This window comes from Furipterus horrens, unplaced genomic scaffold (genome assembly GCF_987537825.1).
Source record: "Furipterus horrens unplaced genomic scaffold, mFurHor1.1.pri manual_scaffold_4, whole genome shotgun sequence".
NCBI classification, from domain to species: Eukaryota; Metazoa; Chordata; class Mammalia; order Chiroptera; family Furipteridae; genus Furipterus; species Furipterus horrens.
The window spans coordinates 55,532,646-55,544,599 of record NW_028327174.1 but is presented as its reverse complement, the minus strand read 5'-3'; the positions used below and the strand labels follow the sequence as shown (position 1 = coordinate 55,544,599).

The 11,954-nt window shown below is 41.9% G+C and overlaps 1 long non-coding RNA gene across 1 annotated transcript; it reads right to left on the bottom strand.

The window, feature by feature from the left end:
- Positions 1–4,663: 4,663 nt before the first annotated feature.
- Positions 4,664–11,299, bottom strand: LOC150011943 (uncharacterized). Its single transcript, XR_016510692.1, has 3 exons — positions 11,145–11,299; positions 4,871–4,977; positions 4,664–4,788 (listed from the first exon to the last, which is right to left on the bottom strand). It is a non-coding gene; the product is annotated as an uncharacterized LOC150011943 (long non-coding RNA).
- Between the last annotated feature and the right edge of the window lie 655 nt (positions 11,300–11,954).

Genomic DNA, 11,954 nt, shown 5'->3' with positions numbered 1-11,954 from the left:
TCTCTCTCTCTCCCCCCTCCCTTCTTCCCCTTCTCTTTTCCCTCCTTCCTCCCTCTCTAGGATCAATAAATATATCCTCAGGTGAGGATTTAAAAACAGAAAAAGAAAGAAAGAAAATGAAAATGTTTCTGAAATAAAAAATAATTCAAACTACATATTAGGAGGATAAAGGAGGTACTTAAAAATATTGACCTATAATGGTTAACACTATGGCATATTCTAATAAAATTATTAGACTTTACAGAAAAAAAAATCCTTTGAGACAAATATGTGATTCATTCAGGACAAATTAGATAATTGTCAAACTTTTTGGCACCATTGCTTTATGCAAGAAGAAAATGAAACTGACATATTTTAAGTAATCAAGAAAAGAACACATGAGCCAAAGCAAACTGACCTTCAACTCTAATGGACACAGACAAATTGTTATCAATAGGCAGGAACTCAGGGAATATTGTTGCCATGAGCCCTTCCTAAGAAATGCAACCCAACTGCTTAGAGAGACAGCAACATAGTGGCTGCAGGTGAGTACTATATATTACTTACTTGTAGAACTGAGACTAAATGAAGGTTAAAAGAGAGTATACTATATAATGGCCATATTATCTGACAGTGTAGGTATTATAGTTATAAAAATGGGAGGGGAATTGTTACAGAACAGCAATTGGGGTCCTGTTTCCTGCCGCCACCCTCTAGGCAAAATTCCAGAGGCAAAAGTTTAGTGATAATGGAAAGGAGTCTTTAATCAAAAGCTTCACAATTTTGGAATAACAGCTTTCCACATGCATTAGTAGCTCCAGCCTATCAATTAAGGCTAAACTCTTCAACTCTTTAGTTTCAGCTTTAATCACTCAAACCTATCAATTAAGGCTAAACTCTTTAACACTTGAGTTCTCCTATCATTTCCCCCTGTTAGTCTTTAATTATCTTATTTCTATAGGGTTAGTTTACAAACTAAAACAACATAAGATACAAAAGCAACACCATTTTGGGAGAATGGCAGGCTTCTGCCTCAGAGGTCATCCCCTCTAGAACACCCGAAGAAGAAGAACCCTGCCACCCTCTGCCAGGCCAGCCTGATCCTAGGCTGCGCCCAGAGTTCCTTCCCATCCAAAATTCCATCCATTGGGAAACACAGGCTGCAGCACAATCAACCAGACATCCTTGAGGAAGAAGAGAAAGCCAGCAAGCCAGTTGGACAGCCCAAGAGCTCTTTTATTTCAAATCATCTAGCCCATAATTCCATGGGTTCTGGAGACATTCAGCTTCTCAGCCAATCCCGTCTTAGACTGTTCACCATTGCCTTGGGCAACCTCCACCCACAGCCCCTCCCTACTCCTCCCCAGTGATCTGATCAGATAGATCTTTCTGTATCAGAATGAGGGTAGCATTTGGAAAAAAAAAAAAGAGAGAGAGAGAGAGAAAGAAAAAAAAGAACTTGGAATTTATTTAAAAATATTTGACAAAAAATAAAAATAATTGACAGCCAACATGTTCAAGGTACCGGGGATACCATGCTAAACAAACATTCTGTGGGCTCTGACCTCAAAGAACTTACAATCTTTGTTAAAAGAAGCTATATATTAAACAGTAGTGATGATGGTGGCCCTCTGCATTTTGATTGCTGGTGTGGGACTGCCGGCTGTTCTCTCGGGTTGCACTTGTGGCTGATTCGTTTTCATCTCTGGGCAGCAGCCAAGACAACATTACTCTCAGTTCTCTCTGATGCCTCCAAACAAGAGCACCTGCTCCCACTCTGCTCTCCCATTGCACCTACCCTATGATTGGTCTCCTTTTATGGTTACTGATGGTTTAATTGTCTCCCTTTCCAGATAGATTGTAAGCTTTTTGAGGGCGGAAACCATATCTATGTTTGCTTAGCACTATATGACCCAGTATAATAGGCCTTTAACAAAGACTTTTGAATGAATGATTCAATCAATCAGCATTTTAAGTGTCGAAGATACAAAGGTAAAGAAACACTGGATCCTGCTCTAAAAGGCTCACAGCCTAATGGAGGCTTATAAATAGATTCATTTATTTCTCTGAAGTGCAGTAAGTGCTGTTACAGTACTAAACACGGGACCAAAAGAAAAACTGGCTATTTTTGCAGGAGACAGGGTCTGAGAAAGTTTCAGGGCGGATATAGTGCTTGAATTTGGCTCACCAGGACAGACTGCAGGACAGAGGTTTATGGTTATTATAGGGAGATTAATGGCCCCTGAAGATGTCCAAATCCTAACCCATGAAACCTGTGAATATGTTACTTTGCATGGTAAAAGGGACTTTGCAGATGTGATTAAATTAAGTATTGAGATGGGAGAATTTTCCTGCATTATATGGATTGGCCCAATGAAATCACAAGAGTCCTTATAAGAGGAAAACATGACTGTCAGGGAAATGTGAAGATGCTACACTGCTGCCTTTGAAGATGGAAGAAGAGGCCATGTGCCCAGGAATGCAGACAGGGAGGGAAACAGATTCTCCCCCAGAGCCTCCAAAAGGAACCCAGCTCTGCCAACACCTTGATTTTAGCCCTTTAACATCCATTTCAGATTTCTGGCCTCTAGAACTATAAGATAGTAACTTTGTGGTGTTTTAAGCCACTGAGTTTGTGACCGTTACAGCAACTATAGGAAACTAATACAGCAGCCCACCACTTGAGACCTTCCTACAGGCCCTCATTCATGCATGCATTCATTCAGTGCCATGCACTATTCTAAACACTGAGGACAAAACCATAAAATGAGACACAGAGCCCTACCTGCAAGCAGTTTACATCCTAAGGAGGGTAGACAGTCAAAAGACAACTCAAGAAATAACTTCAATAGTAAGTGGCATGATGAAAACAGACTTCTGGCCAAGATCGAGGCGTAGGTAGACACACTTCACCTCCTTCCACAACCATAAGAAGGATTACATTTACCACAAAACCAAAAACAACCAGAACTACCAGAAAATTGAACTGCATGGAAGTCCAACAAACAAAGATATGAAGAAGAAATACTCATCCAGACAGGTAGGAAGAGTGGAGATGAGGAGCCAAGAGGACACAGTGTGGTGGCAGCAGTGGCTGCCAGGCAGTGGCTGTGGCAGGCTGGTGGAACAAGCAGTCACACATTAAAAAAGCCAAGAGAGAGACCTGGGAAGCAATCCTAATCCCAGGCCACACTGCACAGGTCACAGTTTCAGTGCCAGGGAAATAAAGTCTCATTGCTTCTTGCTGTGAAAACCAGTGGGGGCCCTGGCTGGTGTGGCTCAGTGGATTGAGTGCCAGCCTGTGAACTAAAGGGTCACCAGTTCGATTCCCAGTCAGGGCATATGACCGGGTTGCTGACCGAGTCCCAGTTGCAGGCATGTGAGAGGCAACCACACATTGATGTCTTTCACACATTGATGTCTTTCTCCCTCCCTTCCCCTCTCTCTAAAAATAAATAAATAAATAAATAAATAAATTAGAAAAAAAAAAAAACAGTGGGGGTTGGGGTATCAGAAGAAACTGCCTTATCTCTCAGGTCCATTTAGAGGGCTCCCACAGTCCTAGAACGCTTGCAAACCCACCCACTCTTGAGAACCATCACGGGGACAACTAGAGGGGCACCAGTCACATACAGGAAGTGGGTGAAGTGACTGGAGAAGGGGCGAGTGCCAAGCAACCAGCATTGTTCCCTCTCTGACCACTCCTCCCCACACAGCACCACAAGGTGATGAAACCGGTCACCCAGCACTGACGAATACCTAAGGCTCTGCCCCTTACAACAGGTGTAACAGCTCTACCTAAGACACAGAGGCAAGGACAAGAGGTTGTCAAGTTGAGGAGATTGAGAAGTATGGCCCAAAAGAGGGAGCAGATCAAGGCTCCAGAGGGAGAACTAAGTGAGGAGGAGATAACCAATCTAACAGATGAAGAGTTCAAAACACTGGTGATAATGATGCTCACAGAAATGACTGAGTACAGCAAATGCATAAGAGGAGAAGGGAAGGCTGTACTAAGCAACATGAAGAAAAATCTACACAAAACCAATGGTGAAGGGAAGGAGGCCAGGGTTCAAAGCAACGATTTGGAACATAAGGAAGAAATAAATAGTCAACCAGTACAGAATGAAGAAAGAAGAATGGAAAATATGAGGAGTGGCTTAGGAACCTCTGGGAAACTTTAAATGTACCAACATCTGAATCATAGTGGTGCCAGAAGGAGAAGAGGAAGAGCAAAAAATTGAAAACTTATTTAAAAAAATAATGAAAGAAAACTTCCCAAATTCAGCAAAATAATGTGACATACAAGTCCAGGAAGCACAGAGAGTCCCAAACAAACTAGACTCAAAGAGGACCACACCAAGAGACATCATAACTAAAATGCCAAAGGTTAAAGATAAAGAGAGAATCTTAAAAGCAGCAAGAGAAAAGCAGAGAGTTACCTACAAAGGAGTTCTGCATAAGACTATCAGCTGATTTCTCAAAAGAAACTTTGCAGGCAAGAAGGGACTGGAAAGAAGTATTCAAAGTGATGAAAAGCAAGGACCTACAACCTAGATTACCCTACCCAGCAAAGCTATCATTTAGAATGGAAGGTCAGATAAAGTGCTTCCCAGATAAGGTAAAGCTAAAGGAGTTCATCATCACCAAGTCATTATTATTATTATTATTATTTTACCAACCATCTTTTATTAGGTGTTAATTACAATATGAAAGGATTCAGGGGTACTGTGCAAAGATAATGGTCAGGGATATGGAATCCACACTGGGTCCTCTTCAGTGGTGCTTGTGCCACTGCTCATGTTTGAGTTCCTTATAAGAACAGCAGTAGTTAAAAAGCACATAAGCTGCTAGCACCATAGAAATCCCAGCAACACCCCCTTTCTTCACATACCAGTAGTAACCTCTTTGAAATGCTCCAGTAATGCCTTTAGGGTTGAAATCCCGCATCAGTATCCAGCTTCGCAGCTCCCCTAGTTTGACATCCATGAGTCTCTTCTCCTTGTATGAATGACACCATCTCACCAAGTCATTATTATATGAAATGTTAAAGGGACATATTTAAGAAAAAGAAGATCAAAACTATGAACAGTATAATGACAACAAACTCATAACTATCAACAAGTGAATCTAAAAAAACAAAAACAAGCTAAGCAAACAATTAGAACAGGAACAGAACCATAGACACGGAGATCATATGGAGGGTTATCATTAGGGAGGGGGAAGGTGGAGAATGGGGGAAAAGGTGCAGGGATTAAGAAGCATAACTGGTAGGTACAAAATAGACAGGGGGACATTAAGAATAGTAAAGTAGCCCTGGCTGGTGTGGCTCAGTGGATTGAGTGCCAGCCTGTGAACCAAAATGTTGATGGTTTGATTCCCACAGGGCACATGCCTGGTTGCAGGCCAGGTCCCCAGTTGGGGGTGTGCAAGAGGCAACCACACATTGATGTTTCTCTCCCTCTCTTTCTCCCTCCCTTCCCCTCTCTCTAAAAATAAATAAAATCTAAAAAAATTTAAAAATAGATATCTTTAAAAAAAAAAGAATAGTAATATAAATGGAGAAGCCAAAGAACTTATATGCATGACCCATGGACATGAACTAAGGGAGTGGGTATTGCTGGAGGGAAGAGGGGTACCAGGCAGGGGTGGGAGCAAAGGGGAAAAAATGGGACAACTGTAATAGCATAATCAACAAAATATACTTAAAGTGTTTTTAAAAAGGAAGGTACCTGGGCAATGACTGCTAGTGTTGGTGGGGAGAGCTATTGTAGACAGACTGGTGGGGGTGTGGTTCTCAGAGGTGACATTGCAAAAGTCTTGAATGATAACAAAAAGCCAATTATGTGTTGATCTGAGGGAAGACCGTTCATGGCAGAGCAAACAGTAAGGGCCAGGCCATGAGGAAAGAATGGGCTTGGAGTGTCTGAGGAACAGAAGGAAGGTCCCTGTGGCTGGAGCAGAGAGAATAATGAGTAGGAGGTCAGAAGGAAAAGGAGAAGACAGGTAATTCAGAGGTTGTATCCACAGTAAGGAGTTGGATTTTATTTCAATTGCACAAGGAGGCCATTGGAAGGATTTCAGTGGGGGAGTAACAGCATTGGATTTATTTACTTTTAAATAATCAATTTTGTTGCTATGTGGTGAATGAACTGTTGCAGGGGAGGGTAAGAGGAAGGGCTAAAGGGCCAGCTATGAGCTCATTACTGTAATCTAGGTGAGAGGCAATAGTGGCTTGGACTGGTGTCACAGCACTGAAAAATAAATGTCCTTTACACCTGTCCTCCACTTTGCCAGTTTCTTGGAGATCCTCCTAGAAATGTTCCGTGTACAAACATAGTAAATGCACTTTTTATAAATTTATTTACTTTTTATGTTTTAAAGATTTTATTTATGTACTTTTAGAGAGGAGGGAAGGAAGGGAGAAAGACAGGGATAGAAACATCTAAGTGAGAGAGAAACATAAATCGGTTGTCTCATATGTGACCAAATCCACAACCCAGGCATGTGCCCCAATCAAGGATTGAACTGATGAACTTACATTTTGTGGACAATGCCCAACCAGCTGAACCACAGTGACCAGAGCACTAAATGCTATTCTGGCTAAATGTTAAAATGTAGTATAGTATGCAGCTGTAAACAGGATGAGTTTGCAGGAACCCAATCTGATAAGTGTAGTCAACTGCAAAGAAATCAACATGTATTGGGTTGGCCAAAAAATCTGTTTAGTTTTTTCCATTAAAAAAGACACATTTTTCATTTTTACCAGTAACTTGATTGATCTGGATACTTTGAGTATGTCGGCTATCTCCTGCAATTGGCTTCTAGTGGGTAGGGGCCAGGGGTGCTGCTAAACATCTTCCAATGCATAAGACAGCCCCAAAGCAAAGAATTATTTGGCCAAAATGTCAATAGTACCAAGAAACTTCACAAACCACTTTTGATGTGTTTGATCAGTCACAGTACCTTCTCCATACAATGCACAAACCTTATTTTTGTGCTTCAGTTGCATTTTTACCTTTCTTGAAATAATAAAGCATAATATGCCGAAAATGTTATATATGTTCTTCCATCTTCAATACTAAAATGGCTGCACAAAACTTCACCAATTTTGATAAGTTTTTTTTAATGCACGCTGATATGACAGCTGTCTTAATACAATTTAATAAAATTGTTCCGAATGAAGCTAAAGACAACTAAGCACTACTAGAACCATCATATGGAAAAAAACTAAATGAGCTTTTTGGCCAACCCAATAGTAAATCAAATAGTGTATATAAACAATGGCTAAGCCTCCCTTTGGATGGGAATTCCATCTCCTTTACTTTTTGAGAGAGAGAGAGAGAGAGAGATCAATTTGTTGTTTCATTTATTTATGCATTCATTGGTCGATTCCTCTATGTGCCTTGACCAGGGATTGAACTTATAACCTTGGCATATGGGGATGATGCTTTAAACAACTGAGCTACCCAGTCAAGGCTCTTTTACTTGTTGTAAGTAAATAAAACTATCTAACAACAAGCACGTCTAATGGAATACCAAAGTGGCAAACCCCTTGAGTTCAGTAACAAATGTGGTAACTCAGATGGGACTTTTCTACAAGGACTCCCTCTCTTCCCCTGATGTGCTAGCTCAGTTGCTTAGAGAATCGTCCCAATACACCAAGGTTGTGAATTTGATCCCTGGTCAGGGCACATACAAGAATCAACCAGTGACTGCATAAATAAGTGGGACAACAAATTGGTGTTTCTCTCTCCCCCTCCCTTCCTCTTTCTATCTAAAAATCAATCAATCAATCAATCAATAAAAAATGACTCCCTCTCATTCTGGTGTGGACAATTGGTGAAGCAGTTGGCAGCCACAGCTCATCCTGAGTTTTTTTGGACAGAGGATCTCTTCCATGGAAGATTCCTGCTTGGTGCTGACCACCCGAACAGCTGCCTGGCCTACCTCAACAATGCAATGGGTTGGCCACCTGAGTCTGTTTCATTCAGTGCTTCAGAAGGGAGGTGGTATGTTTGCCCCTGTGGTTGCTTTAAGTAGTGTTTCTATTTTCATTTTGGGTATAGGGTTATTGGAAGGACAGTTTCATTTCTGGTGCATGCTTGGTTTCAGGTTGGTCGGGCAAGAACGGGTTCGGGGACTCTGGATTCAGGGCCTGACCTAGACCTGACTCTGGAAGGTTGAGGAACACCCATGGGGTAATCCAAGCCATCCTCTGGTGATGATCTCTGGTCTGGTTATCTGGTTGTCAGGGAACCCTGGGTCACCGATAGTGTTTTCAGTGGGCTAGTATGGAATCATAGTATCTACCACCCTTTAGTTTCTGTCTGACAGGAGCTGGGTTTTGTTCTTTGTGTTTACATTTGCCTTGTTTGTCTTATACAGGGGTGGGCCAACATAGGTTTATAGTTGTAATACAAAGAAATAATACAATAATTAATAAATAACACTACTAGCATAAGCTGTGTTTAGCGTACTCACAACTGTATACCTACGTTGGCCCACCCTTCTATGTAAATGTACCTGCTATAGGAAATTATAAATTAAGATATAGAACAAATGGGTCACTGGTAGGAAGCTGCCTGCTCTACCCAAGGCAGCCTTGCTCCAGGTCGGGAGTCTATTGTAGATTTGAGAGGCACTCATTTCTAAGTGCAGCTTCTTTGCTTCCTCAAGTTTCAGCATTTCCTTCCCATAAGATCATTTAAAATCACACTTGTTACTTTACATATAAAAGCTTCTCTCCTGAGCCCCCACCCTACTTCCATATAAGGAGGGCACTTTCTGGAGGGCCCACAGCCAGAGTGGAATGCAACGAGACCTGGGAAAGGCACCCACGCCTTGCAGTTCCCTAAACAACAACCATGAGGTTTCCATCAGGCAGCCCAAACCATCGTCACTGAGAAGGGCAAGGAAGTGGGCAATCTGGGATAGGAGAGGATCTCTAACCTAGAAGACAAGCAAGACTGAGCAGCAAAAGTTTGGCTGTGGGACTCAAGGGCCAGTCTATAATTAATGATATAAGGATATATGCTGGAGATATATGGGAAGAATTACCAGTTCTATCTGTGAGCCAAAAATGAAGCACGTTCTGAAGGCTATTTGAATACATGACCTTCCTAAAACACCCATAGTTCTTAGAAAAATAGTATTCATATAGAAGACTGCCACTGCTTCCCTTCCTCTGAAGGATAAGGGGGAAAAATTATGAATTTCTAGCAGGTGTGATTTCAGAAATTTTACTAAAGGTGTGATAATGAGCCAAATAAAAATGGACAAAAATCAATCCAAAGATAGGAGGCGACACACTCCAGAGAGAAATTTTGCCTCAAATTCAAGACAAGTACAAGAGAAGCATGGATAAGCTGAAAGCAGTGGGTTAACTGCTTTCGGAATAACTGGGGCTTTTTAGAAATACAGATTCCTGGACTCCATGCCAGGACAGCTAGGAATCTGTGTTTTTTTCAATGCTAGCCAGAAAATTTTGATGGGCAACAGGTTGAAGAACCCGTTTTAAGAAAAAAGACAAACCCAGGTGATCAAGGGTGTTTCCCAAGCTGCGTGGAGCATTGACATGTTCAGAAAGCTTGAAACAATGCTTAAGACCACACACCAGAGTAGACACCGAGGACCCAGAGCGTGAAACTATCATGACACCTACTTCATATTTGGTGGCCTTTAGGGTCTTTAACAACAGGGATGTGGCAGAAGAAAAGAAGAAGAGGGAAAGATGAAAAACAAGTCATTTTCTGTCTGTCGCCCCTCCACCCCACCCCCAGGCTTCAAGTAATCTGGAGATGAGCGGAGGAAGACTGTCTTGGGTGAGTAACCTCAGCTCCCACTGTGGTATCAGCCAGAGGCATCCAGCAAAGCTAGGGCCTAACCAATGTGCATGTCACAAACAAGAGGGACACTGGAAGTGAGTGTCCCAGCTGTCCTCAGAAAGGGAAGCTCCTCATTTTTGCAGTTACATACTCCAAATAGAAAATGAGGACCGATGGAGGCCAGAGGGGGCTCCACTTCTGACTCCAAAGGTAATCTTTTGACCTCCAACGCAGAGCCCCAGGTTACTCTGAATATAGGAGGGGAGAAAACTGAATTTTTATTAGATATTGCAGCCACTTACTTTGTTCTTGCTACCTGGAAGGACCCCCTGTCCAAGAGGGAGTATAATATTAAAGGGGTGACAGGAAAGCCAGACACAAAGAAATTCTTCAAGCCTCTGATGTGTAACAGGATCAAAGCAGCTGTCACACTCTTCTATGTACCTAAGCGTCCAGTTCCCTCTTAGGAAGGGACCTAATAAGTAAATTGGGGTCTACCGTAAAGGAATAGATTTTTAAAATTTTATTATCAGAAAGGTTTATTAGAAAATTCTCACCCTGAACTGTGTAGCATGTAATGCAGTACTGCCACTCCTTAAATAAAGGAATAGATTTTATGGCCCTACTCCATCAGGTTCCAAAAGACCAGTGATTCTCGACCAGGTTAATACAGCTGTTTGGGCACAAGAAAAAGTTGCAAGGGCAAAATATGTCCCACCTGTTAAAGTAGGACTCAAACAAGCAGACCACTGGCCCAGGGTTAAACAACACTCCTTGAAACCTGAGGCAGAAATGGGGATTGCCCCGTCCTAGAAGCACTTCTTGAATAGGGATTCATTCGGCCTTGTCAGTTCACCCTGTAACTCTCCCATCCTCCTGGACTGGAGAATAGATTTGCACAAAACCTAAGGTCTGTGCGTGAAGTAATATAGGATTGATATCCCACCGTTCCTAACCTCTACAACATGTTGGCCGATCTCCCAGGATGTAGCAAATACTACAGAGTTCTAGATTTAAACGATGTTTTCTTTTGTATTCCCTTGGACCATGATGCCCAGAAAAATCTTACCTTTGAATAGGAAGATCCTGACACCCATTAGAAGTTCCAGTGTTGCTACCACAAGGTTTCAAAAATTCTCCAACCCTTTTCGGGGGAGCCCTTGCAAAAGCCCTCCAGCTTGAGAATGGTGCTGTTCTACAATATGTAGATGACATTCTAATTGCCAGCCCTGATAAAGACACTACAGATAGAAATACTATTCTGTCCTTAAACTATCTAGCAGAAAAGGAATACAAAGTATCCCAGAAAAAGCCCAGATATCCAAACCAGAAGTTACGTACCTGGTTTTCATATTTCCCAAGGTCAGAGAATCCTACAGACAGATCAAAAGGCAGTAATAACCAGTCTAGCTTCTCCATGGAACCTGAGGCAATTGAGAGGTTTTCTTGGAATGACAGGATTCTCTATGATTTTGATCCTTAATTTTGGTCTTATAGCCAAGCTCCTATGTGATACACTGAAAGAAGAGAACACCTTTTTAAAAACTAAGGATAAAACTATAGAAAATTCTTGCCCTGGGCTTACCTTTTGAATTGCCTGTGCAGGAGCCTCAAGGAACTGCACTATGTTTTGTTTTGTTTTTTTCCTTTTATTGATTCCAGAGAGATAGGAAGGGAGAAAGAGAGGGAGAGAAACATCGATGTGAGAGAAACATTGATCAGTTGCCTCTGTCATGTGCCCTGAATGGGGACTGAACCCACAACGCAGGCATGTGCTCTGACTGGGAATCAAATCTGAGACCTTTTTGCCCAACCAACTGAGCAACACCAGTGTCCAGGACACCCTAGGGGTTTTAATTCAAATGCTGGGGCCTCAAAGATGGGTAATGGCCTATTTTTCTAAAGAGCCTGACATATATTGGCACAAGGAGGGCAGAGGCTGCAACTCGCATGTTAACATTAGAAGCAGAGAAGTTAACAATGGGACAGCCTCTAACTATAGGGACCTCATACCAGGTAGTCACAGTACTTGAAACCCAGGGAAACAACTGGTTAACAGAAGGGAGAATGATTAAGTGATTCAATGCCAGGCCATGTTATTGGATAATTCTAGCATCAATCCTGCTATATTTATTTTAAAAGAATTTTTTT